General features: G+C 36.2%; 6 non-coding genes across 6 annotated transcripts; all 6 read right to left on the bottom strand.

Annotated features, from left to right (window-relative positions):
- Positions 1 to 9,158: 9,158 nt before the first annotated feature.
- On the bottom strand, positions 9,159 to 9,323 carry LOC135752681 (U1 spliceosomal RNA). Its single transcript, XR_010533214.1, has one exon. It is a non-coding gene; the product is annotated as a U1 spliceosomal RNA (small nuclear RNA).
- Positions 9,324 to 10,108: 785 nt separating this feature from the next.
- On the bottom strand, positions 10,109 to 10,299 carry LOC135752754 (U2 spliceosomal RNA). Its single transcript, XR_010533281.1, has one exon. It is a non-coding gene; the product is annotated as a U2 spliceosomal RNA (small nuclear RNA).
- Positions 10,300 to 15,953: 5,654 nt separating this feature from the next.
- On the bottom strand, positions 15,954 to 16,118 carry LOC135752683 (U1 spliceosomal RNA). The gene has a single exon (XR_010533216.1). It is a non-coding gene; the product is annotated as a U1 spliceosomal RNA (small nuclear RNA).
- A 785-nt stretch (positions 16,119 to 16,903) lies between these two features.
- Positions 16,904 to 17,094, bottom strand: LOC135752755 (U2 spliceosomal RNA). Its single transcript, XR_010533282.1, has one exon. It is a non-coding gene; the product is annotated as a U2 spliceosomal RNA (small nuclear RNA).
- Positions 17,095 to 22,762: 5,668 nt separating this feature from the next.
- On the bottom strand, positions 22,763 to 22,927 carry LOC135752684 (U1 spliceosomal RNA). Its single transcript, XR_010533217.1, has one exon. It is a non-coding gene; the product is annotated as a U1 spliceosomal RNA (small nuclear RNA).
- Positions 22,928 to 23,712: 785 nt separating this feature from the next.
- LOC135752756 (U2 spliceosomal RNA) lies at positions 23,713 to 23,903 on the bottom strand. Its single transcript, XR_010533283.1, has one exon. It is a non-coding gene; the product is annotated as a U2 spliceosomal RNA (small nuclear RNA).
- Positions 23,904 to 26,142: the final 2,239 nt, after the last annotated feature.

Consider the following 26,142-nt stretch of genomic DNA (forward strand, 5'->3'; position numbering starts at 1 on the left):
GTACTAAGCTAAAAAGCAAATATAAATGGCATAGACAGCTATGGCAGAAAGGAAAATAAAATAGATAAAAAAAATAAATTCAAATAACACCATAGGTAAACAAGAAAAAGCTGTGAGAATAGAGAAAAGAAATAACAAATTATTGTAACTAACTTAGAATTTAAGGAAATAAATCTAAATTGTATCTAGTCACGATTTAAGAGCAATTAATGACAAGAAAAGATTGATGATCCAAAAAATAACATACTCTGCTTACAAGTGTTTCTCCATTTGATAAACATTTTTACTGTGAATTATGATTTGCATAAGAAGTAGATACTTGCATTTACGTATTTAATTATAAGGGAAAATATTATACAGGTTTAGGATGGATGAACTACTATTCCAACATGCGGAAAGTTAATTTGGTTGATTAATGCTAAAAAGTTGATAAAATGATTGGTTGTCATTGAGTTATAGTTGCCAGCATGGGCAAACAGATGTGGAAGCTAAAAAGGGCCTCAGAGTGTCAGGAGATCTTTTTAGATTGTATAAGAAGTGAAAAAATTTCAGTCATAAATACTATTATCATAGATGTACATGGGGGAAATAAGTGGAATGAAAATAAATCAATTGATTCATGAGAAGAATAAAGATTTTGAGTTGAAATAAGAATGGAAAAATTGATGCGACGAATAAGAGAAAAGAAAAATTTGACTATCATCTATAATCAACAAAGGATGGTAGATAAAAAGGTATAGAAAAGGAATAATCATCAAAGCCATACTTAACAAAAGTGAAAATACTAATCGTAACAGAATTGATGTTTTACCTTGTATTAATGAGCATGTAAACTAACAAAAGTACACCTTTAACACTGCATGAAATATTCGCCGATAGACCTATGCGTATTGTAAAAACATCTGGAATTAAGTGTTATATGAAGAAACTAATTGTCTATGTATTGAGTTATTTGTGTACAGAAAAAGCTGAAAAGAGTTAAGGAGGAGATGAGACAACAATCACTCCTTGTGCGAGATGATCTAGCTTATCTGAGGGTCGAGAGGTCGGAGGAGGCCAAACACGGCCACAGGGGCCTAAACTGGGGGAGACAGAAGGATGAGAGCGACCCCAGAAATGTCCAAAGTGGGAGGAGCAGCCAATGTAGCAGAGCTCGTAGGAAGGAGAGAAGGAGAAAAGAATGCCATGATATGAAAGAAAAAAAATAAAAAAAAAATCAAAGTAAAAGCAATTCAAGTATACCGACGGATGGAGAGCAAAGTTTTGAGCACAGAGAGAAAGAAGTGAAAAAGAGAAATTGTCAAAAGAAATTGAGTTGAAAAGAACGAAGCTGATTACTACAGAAGATTTGCATTGCTACAGTCAATTAAACTTCCTGGCGATTGACTTTTGCCTTAAACGAGGCCCAGTGAAAGATCTGCAACAATATCAAAGGAACAGAATCTAAAAGAAAGACTGAAAACACAGAGACATTGAACAGAGAACATAAGGTGGACATTTTATGGGAAACATTCCAAAGATAACAAATGATACAAATGGGGAATATTTAGAGTTAAGGAAATATGTTTACAAAGTTGCTTTTTAGGCTTTAAACTAAACTAGATTTCAATAATGCAATAACATTTTCAAGTCCACATAAATAGGGTGATAAATTCAACAAAAATTCTTATGGATAAGAGAAAAAGTTAAGGTCAACTTATCTTGATAATATTTAGGTCATTTGGGAAAATCTGAGTTTAAAAATACATTTTGCAGGCCACACTTTGGATATTTGTGTCAATGGTATAGTAACAAAACATTAAAAATAGGAACAGGAAGGATAGAAATTTCAGAATGATACATACAAGAAAATGTAAACCTTATGGAATTATAGAATTAGGAAAAGTCAATATGAAATGCTTTATAACAGGAATCTTGAACGAATCAACTATAAAACTCTAGATATATTATGAAGACATCAAAGAGTCTAGCTTAAGGTGTAAAAGTGAGAAGAGAGATGCTATAAGAAGAATAGTATAATCAAATCAGAGCAATATTTGAAGATCAAATATATCGATTGGAAAATTATTTTGGATTTGTAGAAAAAGAAAATGTTTAACCTCGTTATCATTAGGAGGGAGAAAAAGGTTATTAAATATGATGGAGACAGGAAATCATTACAAAAGAAGGGTATTTAGAATCCTTATAAAAGGATGAACAAAACAATTAATCATAAAATTATATGTAGATTCTGTCAATCAACCAAATGGGTACCAAATTAGATTAAGGTATGGGATTAAGCGAAATACGGAATTTAGTAAAGTTTTGTCAGAATAAAAATACAGAATAAATGAATTATGTACGGTACTACAATCAAAAGTAGATTATTAAGTTTACCAATAAGGCATTAATTTATCTTAGGAAAACAACTAGATGAAGCCAGTAGAAATACAAGACATATTCTGAATACATTTTAATCAGAAGTTAGTGGGTAAATAAGGTGTAGGTATCTTTTTAGAAAAATCAAACAAAAGTTAAAATATTAGGAGGATGGAAAAATTAATTTTAAATCAATAAGAATGGTATCAGAACTTACGTTACAAAATAGTATTGAATTCACAACGGGTAGATAATATTCAAGAACCTTTGATGATGATGATGATGATGATGATGACGAAGAAGAGGAATAAGCTGTATTTGTATTGAAACAAATATTTCGTATTATGAATGATTTATTTTTTGTTTTTATTTTCAGTAATTTTGTTTTATTTGCTTTTTGGTTTTCTTTGCTTTTATTTTTGTTTCCTTTTAACTATTACAATATATTCTACATAACTGTGACAACCAACAGCAGGTGCAGAACCAATTGCACACATTTTTAAACTGTTTATAAAGAGGGGCTTTAAGTTCTTTTACTTTTACATTCAAAGACAAAACAAGAATGGAAAGAGGTTTGCTCTTATTGTCCATAGTTCGAAGTGCAGTGGCATAATTTAGTAATTGGTAAGGTATAGTGGCTTTCTTTAGCCACAAGATATTAATAATTGAAACGCTGAATTATGAAACTGCACTCCGGATTAAAATAAACAGGAAAGGTGAGGCTAAATTAAGCCTCAGAGCGGGGATTATGAAGAAGTTTTATTTTAATCCCAATCTACATGAATATGATGAATCATGAATATGATGAATATGAGTTTACCATTATAATCACACGCAATTTGTTTACTATGAAGTTATGCAGGTCATGTGTTATGTTGTGTGGGTCAGATAAGCCATCTGTGTGGATTTAAGAACAGCTGTGTGTAGTCATGTTTCAGGGCACAAAGGGTTTAAGTAAGTGAATGGCCAGGGTCAAATAGGTCACGGGAAGAAGACACTGGTCTGAGGAATGTCATGTGGGTCTTGCCTGAAAATAAACATATTGTTGTAACCATGAGGGGAGGGACAAAGAACATATATATTTACCAAGCCTGGCTCAGAAAGTCAGACTGATTTGGGGAATCCTCCCAGGACCTTGGTTCTGCGGGGGATTCACCAGGGGAGTCTCGGCTTTTTATTTGTCCGGATAATAAAAGTCTATCTCTTGAAATCAAAACCTAAGACTGAAGATTGTTTCATTGGAGGAAAATGAAAACCACAACATTAGCAAATCAGAAGTTCATGTTTTAATGCAGGATCTGATCCACGCTCATGAGAGAGAGAGAGAGATAGAGAGAATTTAGAATTTTCAAAAAACCTTTATTACAAATTAAAACATTTTCATAACCTCAAATCAGAAAAAACAAAGAAAAAAATATATATAGTAACGGAAATAACAAAAAAATAAGCCAACATAGGAGCAAAGAACAAATCATCTTCAATAACCAGACACAGAGCTCCTCCATAATACCAAATCAATTCAAAAGAAAGAAGATCATTCATTGCTTTAAAGTATCTAAAACCAATAAGGATTCTAGATTTAACTTATTTTAAAAACTGCTAATGTATCATGGCTTCCGGGTCTGTCAACGTTGCTGTGGTTTTTCGACAGCTGTAATATGAAGGGTAGAGTGAAAAAAAATATTTAAGTGTTTTGAACATCCCAATTTGTTCGTTTACTTAGTATTTTCTTAATGTTTTCGAGTTAAAAAATAATTCTTAAATCGAGATACATTTACTTAATAAGCAAAGTGGCTTAGAATTTAAGTCTTGTTTACTGAAATAAATTCTAAAATGTAATAGGTTAAGGCTTAAAACAAGTAAAAATATCTGCCAGTGGGGTAAGAAAAATAAACCTAAATTGAGTTTATTATTGAATTAAGTTGAAACTAGAATTAAGTTTATTTTTCTTACCCCGCTGGCAGATATTTTTTATTTGTTTTAAATATAAACCTGTTGATTTTTATAATTTATTTCAATTATTACAAAGTATGCGATCTGATTTTTTTAATCGCGGTGTTTCTTTTATTCCTCGTTTCTTTTCCGTGCATTTGCTTTATTTATTTATTTTTGCTTGTTGCATTTAAATGCACATTTGATTTGTTGCCACATTATTATGTGTTAATGTATTTTTTAACATGTTTATCAACAAAAAGTGCGTTATTATAATTAATTATATAGCTGTGAAATATATACAACAATTCCCAGCAAAAACAAAACGTTTTTATAACAATTTTCTATTACAATACATAATATCTTAAGCCACTTTGCTTACCAAGTAAATGTATCTCCATTTAAGCATTGTCAGATATTCACTAGAAAACAAGACAAAAACAGTAAGTAAGATATTAATTTACTTTTTTCTTTCAAACATAAATTTACAGACGGCTGGAAATTTTTAATAAAATAACTAGACATACCTATTCGGGTCTGCTCCCGTTTGCTGTGATGATGGGGGACTTAGTCCAAAGCACATTTTGAGGAATACTTACACATTTTACTTCTTATTTCTTTGAAATTAATTATGCATACACTATGGATTAAAAATGTCCCGACTGCGAACCTGATAAAACCCAGGTAAAAAGCAAATACAAATAAACCATTTTGATTTAGCAAAAGTTTACAAATAAATGCACTCCTTGCACACAACAAGCACGTCTAGTTACCATTCATATTTTGCGTGATTTAAGTTTCGTCGCATACATTTTGGAAGGCACACGATAAAAACAAAATAAGGCTTTTAATGTATGCCGACCTCATTCTCCGTTGAGGGCTTATCAATCATAATAAACGCTGTTAACTCTTCTCATTGAATGGTCTAAATCCAATGCTGGTAAAGAAATCAAATGTGCATTTAAACGCAACAAGCAAGCCGTAAAGCAATGGATGCAGGCAAACAAACGAGGAATAGCACATACACCACGATTAGATCATCGGGTCGCATACTTTGGAATTAATAAGAAATAATTATTCAGTCTAAAGAAATAAGAAGTAAAATGTCTAAGTATTTCTCCAAATGTGCACACTCATTACAATAAACGGGAGCAGACACGAATAGTTATGTATGTCTCGTTATTTTATTTAAAATTGATAAGCTGTCTAACATATGATATATTTTGATAATACGAAATGCTAAAAAAATAATATAACACCAATCGACAATATCTGTTATTGTTATTTTTACAAGTAAATTCATGTGTAGGAGAAAACAAAGCAGCTGTCAGTCCATACTATATTGAGTGGCCATCGTAGTGGTGCAACCTGAACGATGTTTTCCCTACTTCCGGTCAAAGCCGCCATTTTGTGAAATAGGCATATAGGTGACGCTGGAGCACGCGGCCATTGTCTCTGTTCAACAAAACAAGTATATATATACACATACGCATATTTTTCCTCAATCAATCACCGAATACAAGGTGCAATTCGATGCCAACTGACCCTTCTCTCTGGTTTCATGTTTGTAAGGAAAATTAAGGGGGAAATTACGATAGCATTTCAGCCAAACATTCATTCGTGCCACGCTGCTTTTCTTTGAACGAAAAAAAACCCTCTGCTCCCCCTACACAATTTCTTCTCCTGTTATTTTATGCTTAAAACAAGCAAATAAATCTGACTACAGGGTAAGAAAAAATTCGTGAACTTTTCCCATAAACACTTAATTCAAGAAAAATTGTCCCACCCCACTGGCCATTTTTTATCCACAATACACATTCGATGTCTGCAGGCACCATTGTCTTTGTTCAACGCAAACAATTCTGTTGCGTTTTTCTTTGAACGAAGTGCTCCGCCTAGATAATTTGACCCATATTCACATGGGTTTGTTTCTCGTTTTTTTTTCTTTGAGAACAATCTATATAGCGCCTTCCACAATCGTTTTGGTGTTAGCTTTACGTAAAATAGAAACACAGAAAGGTACTGAGCGATGGAGAGACCACGAACGCGGAACGTATTATGGACCACGGACTGGCAAACAAACTGGCAACCACGCACTAAAGAAGCAAACTCTGATTTTAAACTCACCTTATTTGTCCCCGGAAAGCGCCAGAGTCGATGCACGGAGTGGACGGAACAAGCCTCGCTTCCATAGCCGAAGGTCAAAAATCCATTTAAACGTGTAGTCCCCGGTGTCCACTCGATCTTACCCAAAAAGCCGAGAAGCGATACCGCAATGGCATCCGGAGAAGGCGCTGGCTGTCGGGATGGAGGTTAGCGGGTCAGAGGTCCGGCACTGAAGGTCTGCGTTCATTATTCACCGTGTGCATTTCACTCTATATCCACTTTCTAATGTATAGCACTTGATAAGGATTAACAGTTTAAAAACAGAAATGCAAGACATCAGAAAATACATTTATTTTTTACTTTCATAACATGAGAGGTGTCATACAATAACAAATATGAGCTTTAAAATCACATTCCTAAGTTAAAAATATACATAAAAATAGATATATGGATCATTACACAAATCACTACTCAAAGGACCTATGTTAAATAACTGCTTCAATATTAATTAACAATAACATTTGGCCAAGGCAGTCCTTGTAAATAGACATATAAATAGACAAATAAAATCATGACATATATGCTGTAGAGCCTGAGATAGAGAAAAATAATAAGGAATTCTGCTTTTACTACCATCTCAGAAATATTGCCAGAATTAGAGGTTTTGTCTCAAGACAGGACTTAGAGAAACTTGTTCATGCTTTCATCACCAGCAGGGCCGATTATTGCAATGGTCAATGGATTTAAAAAGTACTGTTTCTTGTTTAAAAACCACTTCATGGCTACAATACATGACAGATATGCTAATCGAATATGAAACCGATTACTCGGATCAATAGGATCAGGTCATTTAGAAAAAACAAGGGTTCACTCAAAACAAGGTGCCTCAGCATTCAGTTATTATCAGCTTTCAGAAGAGATCAGATGTGCTTCAACAGTAGACACTTTTAAATCTAGATTAAAAACACATCAGTTTAACTTTGCATTTACTGAATGATTTAAAACAGTACGAATAAAACAGTACAAAAGAATAAAACAGTATGAACCTTACCTGTTATAAAGGGAATGAAGCTTACGGTATGGTGCTTACCTGCAGAAATAAATAAAGTACAATAAGAACACACAGAACTTCAATTTTCAAAATTATTTTAACATTAAATGATGATTATTTTACTGGTTTACCTGTTTGTGATTACCACAGGATCCCGTCACGGTCTTCATTTGGTGAACGGTTCTTCACTCATAATTGACCTATACAAGAAATAGAGAAGAATAATAAGCAATTCTGCTTTTACATGTAGATGTGTGCCCCAAGAACACAGACACACCGGCTCCAAAAAGTTTAAACAGTACACATTTCTGTTATTTTAATGTGGCAAATGTGTCAGCTTTAAAAGAAGCATACATTACCTTTTAAAGAGGAAATACCTTTTGCATGAAATACCTTTACTCCCAGCATAAGCAAGCAATTTTCAAAATGCTTTTAAAAGTAAATAGTGATTATTTTACTTGTTTACCTGTTTGTGATTACCATGGAATCCTGTCACCATCATTTTTAAGCTTGTAAAGCAAATAATGAAATATTGACTTAGTAGGAAAAAATATTTTGGAAGTATCGTGATAAATGATGAAGAAAATATTTTGCAAAGTGATGGTTAGCACACGGTTGATGGTACCTATTAAATTCCATCATATTTTTTTATTCCTACTATGGAAGTCAATGGTGACTATCTGCTGTGGGTTTACCATCATTCCTCAAAATACCTTCTTTTGTGTTACTCAGAAAAAAACTAATCCTCGTGTTGTTGTAAGCCTGTATGCATGAGTAAATGATGACAGAATTATCATCATAAATTGAAATATCCCTTTAAACTGTATTTCCCCCCTTAAACCTAATCTTATTTTCCTACAGCAAGTCATTTAGGTAATCAAGAAAATACTTTACCCGTTGTCTTTGTGAGTTAAACAAATACAGCTACGCTTCCAGGTCTGTCGACGTTGCTGTGGTTTTTCGACAGCTGTAGTATGAAGGGTAGCGAATGAATGAATACATTGCAAAAAATCATTTCTTACTTGTTATTTCGAACTGTTTTAACTATACACATATCTAGAAAGTCTTAAAATAAGATGCATTTTTTGATGAGCAAAATGCCCTAAGAAAATAAACCTAGCCTTTAGGGAGAAAAAACTCAGAATTTGGGCTTAAAACAAGCAAATAAATCTGCCAAAGGGGTAAGAAACAAATCTAGATATAAACACTTAATTCAAGAAAAATTGTCGTAGCCCATTGGCAGATTTGTTGGCTTGTTTAATGTACATGCATGTACAATATTTCAATTTGTCTTGTATTTATTAGCATTTTGTATTGCCCAACGCTGTCTAGGTTGTTTAACTGTTGTCATTTTCTTATAAAAGCCTTTATAATTTATTAGTTTGGATGATTGCCATTCCCGAGAACCTCTTATATTGGAAGTAAAAGAATCATCTAAGCATTATTTTGTGCTCTTAGACATGTAGCCGTTTGATTGTGGTTCTATTTAATGGCTAGTCTATTCGTTTGGAATGGTCAAACGGCTATTAGATTTTCACTGACAGCCCAAATTAAGCCTTGTTTTAGCCTAGACACTTATTCGCTGTCTATTAAAAGTTATGTAGTCGTTGAATAGCCGCTTTTTTGATGACTAATGTATTCTTGGGCCGTGGTTAGACGTCTCTTGGATTTTACGTAAAACGACAAGCGAATCTATTTTTAACACAAAGGTCAGGGGAGAGCGCGAACGCAGTCCCCCACTATCAGAAATTTTGCAGTCGAGATTCCCACATTTGGGGAATTCGCAAAGGGTCAGCCCAACCGGAGTGCAATGGCTGAGCCTCGCCCTGGGTGAACCACCTTCATGATCATGGTGTCTCCCCTGCCAGGTAAGTATGAGCGACACCCTTTGAGGCCAGACGGCCGCATCTTCCTGTGACCGATCACATCGACGGCGCCCCCGGAGGCCGTCCGACTAACATTTCATTTACTGTGTGTGACCAGGTGGAAAGCGCACGAAGCCACGTCTGAGACCAAACATTCTTCGAGATCTACCCTGTTTTTATTCCGTTTCCAGCCCGGTTGAACCGTGTAGAGTGAAATATGTGAAACAATTTAAATCAAATGGATTTAAATTGCGCATTCAAATATATGGTTTCGTTATTACAAAGTAACTTTACGTGGAATAGAAACAAAAAAAAATGTACAGAGCAATCAAGAAACAACGAAAGCATAGCAATTTTAGAACGTGGATAAATAAAAACACAGGGCTCAATGACTTTCCCGTTGTCGTTGTGAGTTAAACAAGTACAGCTATGCTTCCAGGTCTGTCGACGTTGCTGTGGTTTTTCGACAGCTGTAGTATGAAGGGTAGTGAAAAAAGTTTTCAGGTGTTTTTAACATTCCAATCGGTCTCGTTCGCTTTTGTTGCGCCTTCAGCTGTGTCGAGGATGTTTAATTCGTCCTCGTATCACCTCCGCAAACTTGTAAAGAAATTAATTAAATACATTACAAAAACATTTCTTTATCAGCGTGTTCATTTCCACGCAAGCTTTTCGTTAAACCAATAAAGCCAACGAAATCACAGCAATTTTAAAACACACGGATTAGAAAAAACACCGTCATTCACGCACAAAAGAAGCAAATTCTTTTTTTTATACTTGACTTATTTATCCCCGAGATGGGGAGCGCACCATTCATGGAAACACTGCAATACCATGTTGATGCATGGAGTGGAAGGAGCAAGCTCCGCTTCCATTTCCGAAGGTCAAAAATCCATTTAACATATAGTCCCCGGATAGGAGACGTATCAGACATTAAACTGATAAGAACAGATACTACACTTGATCTTAGCCAAAAGGCCGAGAAGCGATACCGGAATAGACGCAGCCAAAGGGGGAGCCGGCGAAGGCGCTGGCTTTTGGGGTGGAGGCTAGCGGGCATTTAACTCTATACGTTCTCATTGTATAACCCAGAGGTAGAACGTTGAGCTAGCAAATCAGAAGTTCATGTTTTAATGCAGGATCTGATCCACGCTCATGAGAGAGAGAGAGAGATAGAGAGAATTTAGAATTTTCAAAAAACCTTTATTACAAATTAAAACATTTTCATAACCTCAAATCAGAAAAAACAAAGAAAAAAATATATATAGTAACGGAAATAACAAAAAAATAAGCCAACATAGGAGCAAAGAACAAATCATCTTCAATAACCAGACACAGAGCTCCTCCATAATACCAAATCAATTCAAAAGAAAGAAGATCATTCATTGCTTTAAAGTATCTAAAACCAATAAGGATTCTAGATTTAACTTATTTTAAAAACTGCTAATGTATCATGGCTTCCGGGTCTGTCAACGTTGCTGTGGTTTTTCGACAGCTGTAATATGAAGGGTAGAGTGAAAAAAAATATTTAAGTGTTTTGAACATCCCAATTTGTTCGTTTACTTAGTATTTTCTTAATGTTTTCGAGTTAAAAAATAATTCTTAAATCGAGATACATTTACTTAATAAGCAAAGTGGCTTAGAATTTAAGTCTTGTTTACTGAAATAAATTCTAAAATGTAATAGGTTAAGGCTTAAAACAAGTAAAAATATCTGCCAGTGGGGTAAGAAAAATAAACCTAAATTGAGTTTATTATTGAATTAAGTTGAAACTAGAATTAAGTTTATTTTTCTTACCCCGCTGGCAGATATTTTTTATTTGTTTTAAATATAAACCTGTTGATTTTTATAATTTATTTCAATTATTACAAAGTATGCGATCTGATTTTTTTAATCGCGGTGTTTCTTTTATTCCTCGTTTCTTTTCCGTGCATTTGCTTTATTTATTTATTTTTGCTTGTTGCATTTAAATGCACATTTGATTTGTTGCCACATTATTATGTGTTAATGTATTTTTTAACATGTTTATCAACAAAAAGTGCGTTATTATAATTAATTATATAGCTGTGAAATATATACAACAATTCCCAGCAAAAACAAAACGTTTTTATAACAATTTTCTATTACAATACATAATATCTTAAGCCACTTTGCTTACCAAGTAAATGTATCTCCATTTAAGCATTGTCAGATATTCACTAGAAAACAAGACAAAAACAGTAAGTAAGATATTAATTTACTTTTTTCTTTCAAACATAAATTTACAGACGGCTGGAAATTTTTAATAAAATAACTAGACATACCTATTCGGGTCTGCTCCCGTTTGCTGTGATGACGGGGGACTTAGTCCAAAGCACATTTTGAGGAATACTTACACATTTTACTTCTTATTTCTTTGAAATTAATTATGCATACACTATGGATTAAAAATGTCCCGACTGCGAACCTGATAAAACCCAGGTAAAAAGCAAATACAAATAAACCATTTTGATTTAGCAAAAGTTTACAAATAAATGCACTCCTTGCACACAACAAGCACGTCTAGTTACCATTCATATTTTGCGTGATTTAAGTTTCGTCGCATACATTTTGGAAGGCACACGATAAAAACAAAATAAGGCTTTTAATGTATGCCGACCTCATTCTCCGTTGAGGGCTTATCAATCATAATAAACGCTGTTAACTCTTCTCATTGAATGGTCTAAATCCAATGCTGGTAAAGAAATCAAATGTGCATTTAAACGCAACAAGCAAGCCGTAAAGCAATGGATGCAGGCAAACAAACGAGGAATAGCACATACACCACGATTAGATCATCGGGTCGCATACTTTGGAATTAATAAGAAATAATTATTCAGTCTAAAGAAATAAGAAGTAAAATGTCTAAGTATTTCTCCAAATGTGCACACTCATTACAATAAACGGGAGCAGACACGAATAGTTATGTATGTCTCGTTATTTTATTTAAAATTGATAAGCTGTCTAACATATGATATATTTTGATAATACGAAATGCTAAAAAAATAATATAACACCAATCGACAATATCTGTTATTGTTATTTTTACAAGTAAATTCATGTGTAGGAGAAAACAAAGCAGCTGTCAGTCCATACTATATTGAGTGGCCATCGTAGTGGTGCAACCTGAACGATGTTTTCCCTACTTCCGGTCAAAGCCGCCATTTTGTGAAATAGGCATATAGGTGACGCTGGAGCACGCGGCCATTGTCTCTGTTCAACAAAACAAGTATATATATACACATACGCATATTTTTCCTCAATCAATCACCGAATACAAGGTGCAATTCGATGCCAACTGACCCTTCTCTCTGGTTTCATGTTTGTAAGGAAAATTAAGGGGGAAATTACGATAGCATTTCAGCCAAACATTCATTCGTGCCACGCTGCTTTTCTTTGAACGAAAAAAAACCCTCTGCTCCCCCTACACAATTTCTTCTCCTGTTATTTTATGCTTAAAACAAGCAAATAAATCTGACTACAGGGTAAGAAAAAATTCGTGAACTTTTCCCATAAACACTTAATTCAAGAAAAATTGTCCCACCCCACTGGCCATTTTTTATCCACAATACACATTCGATGTCTGCAGGCACCATTGTCTTTGTTCAACGCAAACAATTCTGTTGCGTTTTTCTTTGAACGAAGTGCTCCGCCTAGATAATTTGACCCATATTCACATGGGTTTGTTTCTCGTTTTTTTTTCTTTGAGAACAATCTATATAGCGCCTTCCACAATCGTTTTGGTGTTAGCTTTACGTAAAATAGAAACACAGAAAGGTACTGAGCGATGGAGAGACCACGAACGCGGAACGTATTATGGACCACGGACTGGCAAACAAACTGGCAACCACGCACTAAAGAAGCAAACTCTGATTTTAAACTCACCTTATTTGTCCCCGGAAAGCGCCAGAGTCGATGCACGGAGTGGACGGAACAAGCCTCGCTTCCATAGCCGAAGGTCAAAAATCCATTTAAACGTGTAGTCCCCGGTGTCCACTCGATCTTACCCAAAAAGCCGAGAAGCGATACCGCAATGGCATCCGGAGAAGGCGCTGGCTGTCGGGATGGAGGTTAGCGGGTCAGAGGTCCGGCACTGAAGGTCTGCGTTCATTATTCACCGTGTGCATTTCACTCTATATCCACTTTCTAATGTATAGCACTTGATAAGGATTAACAGTTTAAAAACAGAAATGCAAGACATCAGAAAATACATTTATTTTTTACTTTCATAACATGAGAGGTGTCATACAATAACAAATATGAGCTTTAAAATCACATTCCTAAGTTAAAAATATACATAAAAATAGATATATGGATCATTACACAAATCACTACTCAAAGGACCTATGTTAAATAACTGCTTCAATATTAATTAACAATAACATTTGGCCAAGGCAGTCCTTGTAAATAGACATATAAATAGACAAATAAAATCATGACATATATGCTGTAGAGCCTGAGATAGAGAAAAATAATAAGGAATTCTGCTTTTACTACCATCTCAGAAATATTGCCAGAATTAGAGGTTTTGTCTCAAGACAGGACTTAGAGAAACTTGTTCATGCTTTCATCACCAGCAGGGCCGATTATTGCAATGGTCAATGGATTTAAAAAGTACTGTTTCTTGTTTAAAAACCACTTCATGGCTACAATACATGACAGATATGCTAATCGAATATGAAACCGATTACTCGGATCAATAGGATCAGGTCATTTAGAAAAAACAAGGGTTCACTCAAAACAAGGTGCCTCAGCATTCAGTTATTATCAGCTTTCAGAAGAGATCAGATGTGCTTCAACAGTAGACACTTTTAAATCTAGATTAAAAACACATCAGTTTAACTTTGCATTTACTGAATGATTTAAAACAGTACGAATAAAACAGTACAAAAGAATAAAACAGTATGAACCTTACCTGTTATAAAGGGAATGAAGCTTACGGTATGGTGCTTACCTGCAGAAATAAATAAAGTACAATAAGAACACACAGAACTTCAATTTTCAAAATTATTTTAACATTAAATGATGATTATTTTACTGGTTTACCTGTTTGTGATTACCACAGGATCCCGTCACGGTCTTTATTTGGTGAACGGTTCTTCACTCATAATTGACCTATACAAGAAATAGAGAAGAATAATAAGCAATTCTGCTTTTACATGTAGATGTGTGCCCCAAGAACACAGACACACCGGCTCCAAAAAGTTTAAACAGTACACATTTCTGTTATTTTAATGTGGCAAATGTGTCAGCTTTAAAAGAAGCATACATTACCTTTTAAAGAGGAAATACCTTTTGCATGAAATACCTTTACTCCCAGCATAAGCAAGCAATTGTCAAAATGCTTTTAAAAGTAAATAGTGATTATTTTACTTGTTTACCTGTTTGTGATTACCATGGAATCCTGTCACCATCATTTTTAAGCTTGTAAAGCAAATAATGAAATATTGACTTAGTAGGAAAAAATATTTTGGAAGTATCGTGATAAATGATGAAGAAAATATTTTGCAAAGTGATGGTTAGCACACGGTTGATGGTACCTATTAAATTCCATCATATTTTTTTATTCCTACTATGGAAGTCAATGGTGACTATCTGCTGTGGGTTTACCATCATTCCTCAAAATACCTTCTTTTGTGTTACTCAGAAAAAAACTAATCCTCGTGTTGTTGTAAGCCTGTATGCATGAGTAAATGATGACAGAATTATCATCATAAATTGAAATATCCCTTTAAACTGTATTTCCCCCCTTAAACCTAAACTTATTTTCCTACAGCAAGTCATTTAGGTAATCAAGAAAATACTTTACCCGTTGTCTTTGTGAGTTAAACAAATACAGCTACGCTTCCAGGTCTGTCGACGTTGCTGTGGTTTTTCGACAGCTGTAGTATGAAGGGTAGCGAATGAATGAATACATTGCAAAAAATCATTTCTTACTTGTTATTTCGAACTGTTTTAACTATACACATATCTAGAAAGTCTTAAAATAAGATGCATTTTTTGATGAGCAAAATGCCCTAAGAAAATAAACCTAGCCTTTAGGGAGAAAAAACTCAGAATTTGGGCTTAAAACAAGCAAATAAATCTGCCAAAGGGGTAAGAAACAAATCTAGATATAAACACTTAATTCAAGAAAAATTGTCGTAGCCCATTGGCAGATTTGTTGGCTTGTTTAATGTACATGCATGTACAATATTTCAATTTGTCTTGTATTTATTAGCATTTTGTATTGCCCAACGCTGTCTAGGTTGTTTAACTGTTGTCATTTTCTTATAAAAGCCTTTATAATTTATTAGTTTGGATGATTGCCATTCCCGAGAACCTCTTATATTGGAAGTAAAAGAATCATCTAAGCATTATTTTGTGCTCTTAGACATGTAGCCGTTTGATTGTGGTTCTATTTAATGGCTAGTCTATTCGTTTGGAATGGTCAAACGGCTATTAGATTTTCACTGACAGCCCAAATTAAGCCTTGTTTTAGCCTAGACACTTATTCGCTGTCTATTAAAAGTTATGTAGTCGTTGAATAGCCGCTTTTTTGATGACTAATGTATTCTTGGGCCGTGGTTAGACGTCTCTTGGATTTTACGTAAAACGACAAGCGAATCTATTTTTAACACAAAGGTCAGGGGAGAGCGCGAACGCAGTCCCCCACTATCAGAAATTTTGCAGTCGAGATTCCCACATTTGGGGAATTCGCAAAGGGTCAGCCCAACCGGAGTGCAATGGCTGAGCCTCGCCCTGGGTGAACCACCTTCATGATCATGGTGTCTCCCCTGCCAGGTAAGTATGAGCGACACCCTTTGAGGCCAGACGGCCGCATCTTCCTGTGACCGATCACATCGACGGCGCCCCCGGAGGCCGTCCGACTAACATTTCATTTACTGTGTGTGACCAGGTGGAAAGCGCACGAAGCCACGTCTGAGACCAAACATTCTTCGAGATCTACCCTGTTTTTATTCCGTTTCCAGCCCGGTTGAACCGTGTAGAGTGAAATATGTGAAACAATTTAAATCAAATGGATTTAAATTGCGCATTCAAATATATGGTTTCGTTATTACAAAGTAACTTTACGTGGAATAGAAACAAAAAAAAATGTACAGAGCAATCAAGAAACAACGAAAGCATAGCAATTTTAGAACGTGGATAAATAAAAACACAGGGCTCAATGACTTTCCCGTTGTCGTTGTGAGTTAAACAAGTACAGCTATGCTTCCAGGTCTGTCGACGTTGCTGTGGTTTTTCGACAGCTGTAGTATGAAGGGTAGTGAAAAAAGTTTTCAGGTGTTTTTAACATTCCAATCGGTCTCGTTCGCTTTTGTTGCGCCTTCAGCTGTGTCGAGGATGTTTAATTCGTCCTCGTATCACCTCCGCAAACTTGTAAAGAAATTAATTAAATACATTACAAAAACATTTCTTTATCAGCGTGTTCATTTCCACGCAAGCTTTTCGTTAAACCAATAAAGCCAACGAAATCACAGCAATTTTAAAACACACGGATTAGAAAAAACACCGTCATTCACGCACAAAAGAAGCAAATTCTTTTTTTTATACTTGACTTATTTATCCCCGAGATGGGGAGCGCACCATTCATGGAAACACTGCAATACCATGTTGATGCATGGAGTGGAAGGAGCAAGCTCCGCTTCCATTTCCGAAGGTCAAAAATCCATTTAACATATAGTCCCCGGATAGGAGACGTATCAGACATTAAACTGATAAGAACAGATACTACACTTGATCTTAGCCAAAAGGCCGAGAAGCGATACCGGAATAGACGCAGCCAAAGGGGGAGCCGGCGAAGGCGCTGGCTTTTGGGGTGGAGGCTAGCGGGCATTTAACTCTATACGTTCTCATTGTATAACCCAGAGGTAGAACGTTGAGCTAGCAAATCAGAAGTTCATGTTTTAATGCAGGATCTGATCCACGCTCATGAGAGAGAGAGAGAGAGAGAGATAGAGAGAATTTAGAATTTTCAAAAAACATTTATTACAAATTAAAACATTTTCATAACCTCAAATCAGAAAAAACAAAGAAAAAAATATATATAGTAACGGAAATAACAAAAAAATAAGCCAACATAGGAGCAAAGAACAAATCATCTTCAATAACCAGACACAGAGCTCCTCCATAATACCAAATCAATTCAAAAGAAAGAAGATCATTCATTGCTTTAAAGTATCTAAAACCAATAAGGATTCTAGATTTAACTTATTTTAAAAACTGCTAATGTATCATGGCTTCCGGGTCTGTCAACGTTGCTGTGGTTTTTCGACAGCTGTAATATGAAGGGTAGAGTGAAAAAAAATATTTAAGTGTTTTGAACATCCCAATTTGTTCGTTTACTTAGTATTTTCTTAATGTTTTCGAGTTAAAAAATAATTCTTAAATCGAGATACATTTACTTAATAAGCAAAGTGGCTTAGAATTTAAGTCTTGTTTACTGAAATAAATTCTAAAATGTAATAGGTTAAGGCTTAAAACAAGTAAAAATATCTGCCAGTGGGGTAAGAAAAATAAACCTAAATTGAGTTTATTATTGAATTAAGTTGAAACTAGAATTAAGTTTATTTTTCTTACCCCGCTGGCAGATATTTTTTATTTGTTTTAAATATAAACCTGTTGATTTTTATAATTTATTTCAATTATTACAAAGTATGCGATCTGATTTTTTTAATCGCGGTGTTTCTTTTATTCCTCGTTTCTTTTCCGTGCATTTGCTTTATTTATTTATTTTTGCTTGTTGCATTTAAATGCACATTTGATTTGTTGCCACATTATTATGTGTTAATGTATTTTTTAACATGTTTATCAACAAAAAGTGCGTTATTATAATTAATTATATAGCTGTGAAATATATACAAGAATTCCCAGCAAAAACAAAACGTTTTTATAACAATTTTCTATTACAATACATAATATCTTAAGCCACTTTGCTTACCAAGTAAATGTATCTCCATTTAAGCATTGTCAGATATTCACTAGAAAACAAGACAAAAACAGTAAGTAAGATATTAATTTACTTTTTTCTTTCAAACATAAATTTACAGACGGCTGGAAATTTTTAATAAAATAACTAGACATACCTATTCGGGTCTGCTCCCGTTTGCTGTGATGACGGGGGACTTAGTCCAAAGCACATTTTGAGGAATACGTACACATTTTACTTCTTATTTCTTTGAAATTAATTATGCATACACTATGGATTAAAAATGTCCCGACTGCGAACCTGATAAAACCCAGGTAAAAAGCAAATACAAATAAACCATTTTGATTTAGCAAAAGTTTACAAATAAATGCACTCCTTGCACACAACAAGCACGTCTAGTTACCATTCATATTTTGCGTGATTTAAGTTTCGTCGCATACATTTTGGAAGGCACACGATAAAAACAAAATAAGGCTTTTAATGTATGCCGACCTCATTCTCCGTTGAGGGCTTATCAATCATAATAAACGCTGTTAACTCTTCTCATTGAATGGTCTAAATCCAATGCTGGTAAAGAAATCAAATGTGCATTTAAACGCAACAAGCAAGCCGTAAAGCAATGGATGCAGGCAAACAAACGAGGAATAGCACATACACCACGATTAGATCATCGGGTCGCATACTTTGGAATTAATAAGAAATAATTATTCAGTCTAAAGAAATAAGAAGTAAAATGTCTAAGTATTTCTCCAAATGTGCACACTCATTACAATAAACGGGAGCAGACACGAATAGTTATGTATGTCTCGTTATTTTATTTAAAATTGATAAGCTGTCTAACATATGATATATTTTGATAATACGAAATGCTAAAAAAATAATATAACACCAATCGACAATATCTGTTATTGTTATTTTTACAAGTAAATTCATGTGTAGGAGAAAACAAAGCAGCTGTCAGTCCATACTATATTGAGTGGCCATCGTAGTGGTGCAACCTGAACGATGTTTTCCCTACTTCCGGTCAAAGCCGCCATTTTGTGAAATAGGCATATAGGTGACGCTGGAGCACGCGGCCATTGTCTCTGTTCAACAAAACAAGTATATATATACACATACGCATATTTTTCCTCAATCAATCACCGAATACAAGGTGCAATTCGATGCCAACTGACCCTTCTCTCTGGTTTCATGTTTGTAAGGAAAATTAAGGGGGAAATTACGATAGCATTTCAGCCAAACATTCATTCGTGCCACGCTGCTTTTCTTTGAACGAAAAAAAACCCTCTGCTCCCCCTACACAATTTCTTCTCCTGTTATTTTATGCTTAAAACAAGCAAATAAATCTGACTACAGGGTAAGAAAAAATTTGTGAACTTTTCCCATAAACACTTAATTCAAGAAAAATTGTCCCACCCCACTGGCCATTTTTTATCCACAATACACATTCGATGTCTGCAGGCACCATTGTCTTTGTTCAACGCAAACAATTCTGTTGCATTTTTCTTTGAACGAAGTGCTCCGCCTAGATAATTTGACCCATATTCACATGGGTTTGTTTCTCGTTTTTTTTTCTTTGAGAACAATCTATATAGCGCCTTCCACAATCGTTTTGGTGTTAGCTTTACGTAAAATAGAAACACAGAAAGGTACTGAGCGATGGAGAGACCACGAACGCGGAACGTATTATGGACCACGGACTGGCAAACAAACTGGCAACCACGCACTAAAGAAGCAAACTCTGATTTTAAACTCACCTTATTTGTCCCCGGAAAGCGCCAGAGTCGATGCACGGAGTGGACGGAACAAGCCTCGCTTCCATAGCCGAAGGTCAAAAATCCATTTAAACGTGTAGTCCCCGGTGTCCACTCGATCTTACCCAAAAAGCCGAGAAGCGATACCGCAATGGCATCCGGAGAAGGCGCTGGCTGTCGGGATGGAGGTTAGCGGGTCAGAGGTCCGGCACTGAAGGTCTGCGTTCATTATTCACCGTGTGCATTTCACTCTATATCCACTTTCTAATGTATAGCACTTGATAAGGATTAACAGTTTAAAAACAGAAATGCAAGACATCAGAAAATACATTTATTTTTTACTTTCATAACATGAGAGGTGTCATACAATAACAAATATGAGCTTTAAAATCACATTCCTAAGTTAAAAATATACATAAAAATAGATATATGGATCATTACACAAATCACTACTCAAAGGACCTATGTTAAATAACTGCTTCAATATTAATTAACAATAACATTTGGCCAAGGCAGTCCTTGTAAATAGACATATAAATAGACAAATAAAATCATGACATATATGCCGTAGAGCCTGAGATAGAGAAAAATAATAAGGAATTCTGCTTTTACTACCATCTCAGAAATATTGCCAGAATTAGAGGTTTTGTCTCAAGACAGGACTTAGAGAAACTTGTTCATGCTTTCATCACCAGCAGGGCCGATTATTGCAATGGTCAATGGATTTAAAAAGTACTGTTTCTTGTTTAAAAACCACTTCATGGCTACAATACATGACAGATATGCTAATCGAATATGAAACCGATTACTCGGATCAATAGGATCAGGTCATTTAGAAAAAACAAGGGTTCACTCAAAACAAGGTGCCTCAGCATTCAGTTATTATCAGCTTTCAGAAGAGATCAGATGTGCTTCAACAGTAGACACTTTTAAATCTAGATTAAAAACACATCAGTTTAACTTTGCATTTACTGAATGATTTAAAACAGTACGAATAAAACAGTACAAAAGAATAAAACAGTATGAACCTTACCTGTTATAAAGGGAATGAAGCTTACGGTATGGTGCTTACCTGCAGAAATAAATAAAGTACAATAAGAACACACAGAACTTCAATTTTCAAAATTATTTTAACATTAAATGATGATTATTTTACTGGTTTACCTGTTTGTGATTACCACAGGATCCCGTCACCTGGCTGCGGTCTTCATTTGGTGAACGGTTCTTCACTCATAATTGACCTATACAAGAAATAGAGAAGAATAATAAGCAATTCTGCTTTTACATGTAGATGTGTGCCCCAAGAACACAGACACACCGGCTCCAAAAAGTTTAAACAGTACACATTTCTGTTATTTTAATGTGGCAAATGTGTCAGCTTTAAAAGAAGCATACATTACCTTTTAAAGAGGAAATACCTTTTGCATGAAATACCTTTACTCCCAGCATAAGCAAGCAATTTTCAAAATGCTTTTAAAAGTAAATAGTGATTATTTTACTTGTTTACCTGTTTGTGATTACCATGGAATCCTGTCACCATCATTTTTAAGCTTGTAAAGCAAATAATGAAATATTGACTTAGTAGGAAAAAATATTTTGGAAGTATCGTGATAAATGATGAAGAAAATATTTTGCAAAGTGATGGTTAGCACACGGTTGATGGTACCTATTAAATTCCATCATATTTTTTTATTCCTACTATGGAAGTCAATGGTGACTATCTGCTGTGGGTTTACCATCATTCCTCAAAATACCTTCTTTTGTGTTACTCAGAAAAAAACTAATCCTCGTGTTGTTGTAAGCCTGTATGCATGAGTAAATGATGACAGAATTATCATCATAAATTGAAATATCCCTTTAAACTGTATTTCCCCCCTTAAACCTAAACTTATTTTCCTACAGCAAGTCATTTAGGTAATCAAGAAAATACTTTACCCGTTGTCTTTGTGAGTTAAACAAATACAGCTACGCTTCCAGGTCTGTCGACGTTGCTGTGGTTTTTCGACAGCTGTAGTATGAAGGGTAGCGAATGAATGAATACATTGCAAAAAATCATTTCTTACTTGTTATTTCGAACTGTTTTAACTATACAAATATCTAGAAAGTCTTAAAATAAGATGCATTTTTTGATGAGCAAAATGCCCTAAGAAAATAAACCTAGCCTTTAGGGAGAAAAAACTCAGAATTTGGGCTTAAAACAAGCAAATAAATCTGCCAAAGGGGTAAGAAACAAATCTAGATATAAACACTTAATTCAAGAAAAATTGTCGTAGCCCATTGGCAGATTTGTTGGCTTGTTTAATGTACATGCATGTACAATATTTCAATTTGTCTTGTATTTATTAGCATTTTGTATTGCCCAACGCTGTCTAGGTTGTTTAACTGTTGTCATTTTCTTATAAAAGCCTTTATAATTTATTAGTTTGGATGATTGCCATTCCCGAGAACCTCTTATATTGGAAGTAAAAGAATCATCTAAGCATTATTTTGTGCTCTTAGACATGTAGCCGTTTGATTGTGGTTCTATTTAATGGCTAGTCTATTCGTTTGGAATGGTCAAACGGCTATTAGATTTTGACTGACAGCCCAAATTAAGCCTTGTTTTAGCCTAGACACTTATTCGCTGTCTATTAAAAGTTATGTAGTCGTTGAATAGCCGCTTTTTTGATGACTAATGTATTCTTGGGCCGTGGTTAGACGTCTCTTGGATTTTACGTAAAACGACAAGCGAATCTATTTTTAACACAAAGGTCAGGGGAGAGCGCGAACGCAGTCCCCCACTATCAGAAATTTTGCAGTCGAGATTCCCACATTTGGGGAATTCGCAAAGGGTCAGCCCAACCGGAGTGCAATGGCTGAGCCTCGCCCTGGGTGAACCACCTTCATGATCATGGTGTCTCCCCTGCCAGGTAAGTATGAGCGACACCCTTTGAGGCCAGACGGCCGCATCTTCCTGTGACCGATCACATCGACGGCGCCCCCGGAGGCCGTCCGACTAACATTTCATTTACTGTGTGTGACCAGGTGGAAAGCGCACGAAGCCACGTCTGAGACCAAACATTCTTCGAGATCTACCCTGTTTTTATTCCGTTTCCAGCCCGGTTGAACCGTGTAGAGTGAAATATGTGAAACAATTTAAATCAAATGGATTTAAATTGCGCATTCAAATATATGGTTTCGTTATTACAAAGTAACTTTACGTGGAATAGAAACAAAAAAAAATGTACAGAGCAATCAAGAAACAACGAAAGCATAGCAATTTTAGAACGTGGATAAATAAAAACACAGGGCTCAATGACTTTCCCGTTGTCGTTGTGAGTTAAACAAGTACAGCTATGCTTCCAGGTCTGTCGACGTTGCTGTGGTTTTTCGACAGCTGTAGTATGAAGGGTAGTGAAAAAAGTTTTCAGGTGTTTTTAACATTCCAATCGGTCTCGTTCGCTTTTGTTGCGCCTTCAGCTGTGTCGAGGATGTTTAATTCGTCCTCGTATCACCTCCGCAAACTTGTAAAGAAATTAATTAAATAGATTACAAAAACATTTCTTTATCAGCGTGTTCATTTCCACGCAAGCTTTTCGTTAAACCAATAAAGCCAACGAAATCACAGCAATTTTAAAACACACGGATTAGAAAAAACACCGTCATTCACGCACAAAAGAAGCAAATTCTTTTTTTTATACTTGACTTATTTATCCCCGAGATGGGGAGCGCACCATTCATGGAAACACTGCAATACCATGTTGATGCATGGAGTGGAAGGAGCAAGCTCCGCTTCCATTTCCGAAGGTCAAAAATCCATTTAACATATAGTCCCCGGATAGGAGACGTATCAGACATTAAACTGATAAGAACAGATACTACACTTGATCTTAGCCAAAAGGCCGAGAAGCGATACCGGAATAGACGCAGCCAAAGGGGGAGCCGGCGAAGGCGCTGGCTTTTGGGGTGGAGGCTAGCGGGCATTTAACTCTATACGTTCTCATTGTATAACCCAGAGGTAGAACGTTGAGCTAGCAAATCAGAAGTTCATGTTTTAATGCAGGATCTGATCCACGCTCATGAGAGAGAGAGAGAGAGAGAGAGATAGAGAGAATTTAGAATTTTCAAAAAACCTTTATTACAAATTAAAACATTTTCATAACCTCAAATCAGAAAAAACAAAGAAAAAAATATATATAGTAACGGAAATAACAAAAAAATAAGCCAACATAGGAGCAAAGAACAAATCATCTTCAATAACCAGACACAGAGCTCCTCCATAATACCAAATCAATTCAAAAGAAAGGGTTAGGGTTAGGGTTAGGGTTAGGTTATTTGTCGTACAGACTTAACTGTACGCTATGCTCCACCCCCAGACTGCCTACACGGCTGTTGGTTAGATAGGTGGATGCACAGAAGGCACTGGCCGGCGCATGTTAGTGAAGGATTGTTCTGCCCCCCTGCTTTTCCTCCTCGGACCAGAGCGCAAGACTTGAACGTCACTGGTCCCTACACCCCCCAAAAACCTCGGCTCCAAGTTGCATTTCCCATTTGACACATCATCAGTAGTGAACCTCAGGATCATTGGACGTTTCGGCCTTAAAATCACTAGACGCCCTCCCCTGAGGCGGCCCGCACCAGGTGATCAGTCTGGGCGTGTGTCTTCCCACCCCCCTAATGCTGGGCTACCCACCTTGTGATTGGAACTTAAAAAGTTCCTTATAGCAGGCAAGGTTACTAGCCTTGGGGCCAACGTGTGGCATAAGCCAACCACCTCAGATTTAAATACAGGGGTTTGGAACTCAATCGCTCCTTATTCCTAAGGTCAAAAGTTACTGACTTTCAGAATAATGAATGATAACCAACTATGCATTGACGTCCTACAGATTAAAAACCGAGAATACCCATTAGACAACCAAGGATTATTAAAAAATGTTTAGACCGAGAACACTTTAACTAATGATTCCTGACCTTAGGGTTAGGGCCTTTAAGGCTCCAAACATAGGGGTTAGTGCCCTTAGGGGTCCTGACATTGGGGTTTGTGCCCTTAGGAGTCCTGACATTGGGGTTAGTGCCCTTAGGGGTCCTGACATTGGGGTTAGTGCCCTTAGGGGTCCTGACATTGGGGTTAGTGCCCTTAGGGGTCCTGACATTGGGGTTAGAGACCCACCAGTCCTGACCTTGGGGTTAGAGTAAGGTGCAGGTTAGGGCATAAAATAGCATAAGAAAACCTGGCATTTTAGTGACTTCAGGAGTCTTGACCTTGGGCTCAGAGCAAAGCTTACAAAATAGTTGAGGCAGTTGTGGAGGCTGCAAATGTGAACCTAAAGACAACTAATGCACCTCTTCAGACACTTAAGGCCCTGAGTAAAACACTAAAAAAGGAAAGATACTGTGCACCCTCCCCTTTACTCCCCGAACCTTAATAAGCCCCTGGAACCCTCCCAATGTATGCAAGGATGTGCTGTTGAGTGGCTGAGGCTAACCCTCCAAAAAGACTTGGGATCCAATTAAAGCCTGCTAACCCCAGGCTACCAACCTGCGTGCTGTCCTAGTGGACCCAGGAAGGCTGGATACCTACCTACCTCCCCAAGTAACCATTCGTTAACACCGCAAGGTATCCCTGGCTACCCGAGAAAGGTCTGTGTTCACGAGGTATCTTAACTGGCGGGTGTCTTACAACACCAAGCTTCTACCAGCCAGATCCTCTAGGAGTTCTTATCCCTAAACCGACATCTCACTCACCTGAGTAAAACCGTTAGGTTCCAAACTCCTAATGTACCTATGCCCCCTCAACCCTAGTCTTATTTGGACCCAGCCATCGGAATTATGGTAGCTCTTTCTAAACTAGCCCCCATGCCGAAGGCCGGCTCCAAACATAACCTAGTTTCAACCCTACCTTTCCTTTAGTAAAGGAAAGAACCAAATAAAATAAAATGCACCCACATCAACCAGGAGTCTCTCCCTCCATACCATCAAAAAGACTAACCTGTAGGTGCCTCCCCCTACTCCCCGCCCCACGTAAGGCCTCCATCCTCCCTAAAAAAAGTTAAAAAAATCTCACCTCGACCCACCTCAGACTCAAACCCATGTATTACCGAACTAGGTGTAAGTGTACTAACCCCTATTCCAAACCTATGTTCAGGCTGTCTT

The sequence above is a fragment of the Paramisgurnus dabryanus genome, chromosome 9 (genome assembly GCF_030506205.2).
Source record: "Paramisgurnus dabryanus chromosome 9, PD_genome_1.1, whole genome shotgun sequence".
Lineage (NCBI taxonomy): Eukaryota > Metazoa > Chordata > Actinopteri > Cypriniformes > Cobitidae > Paramisgurnus > Paramisgurnus dabryanus.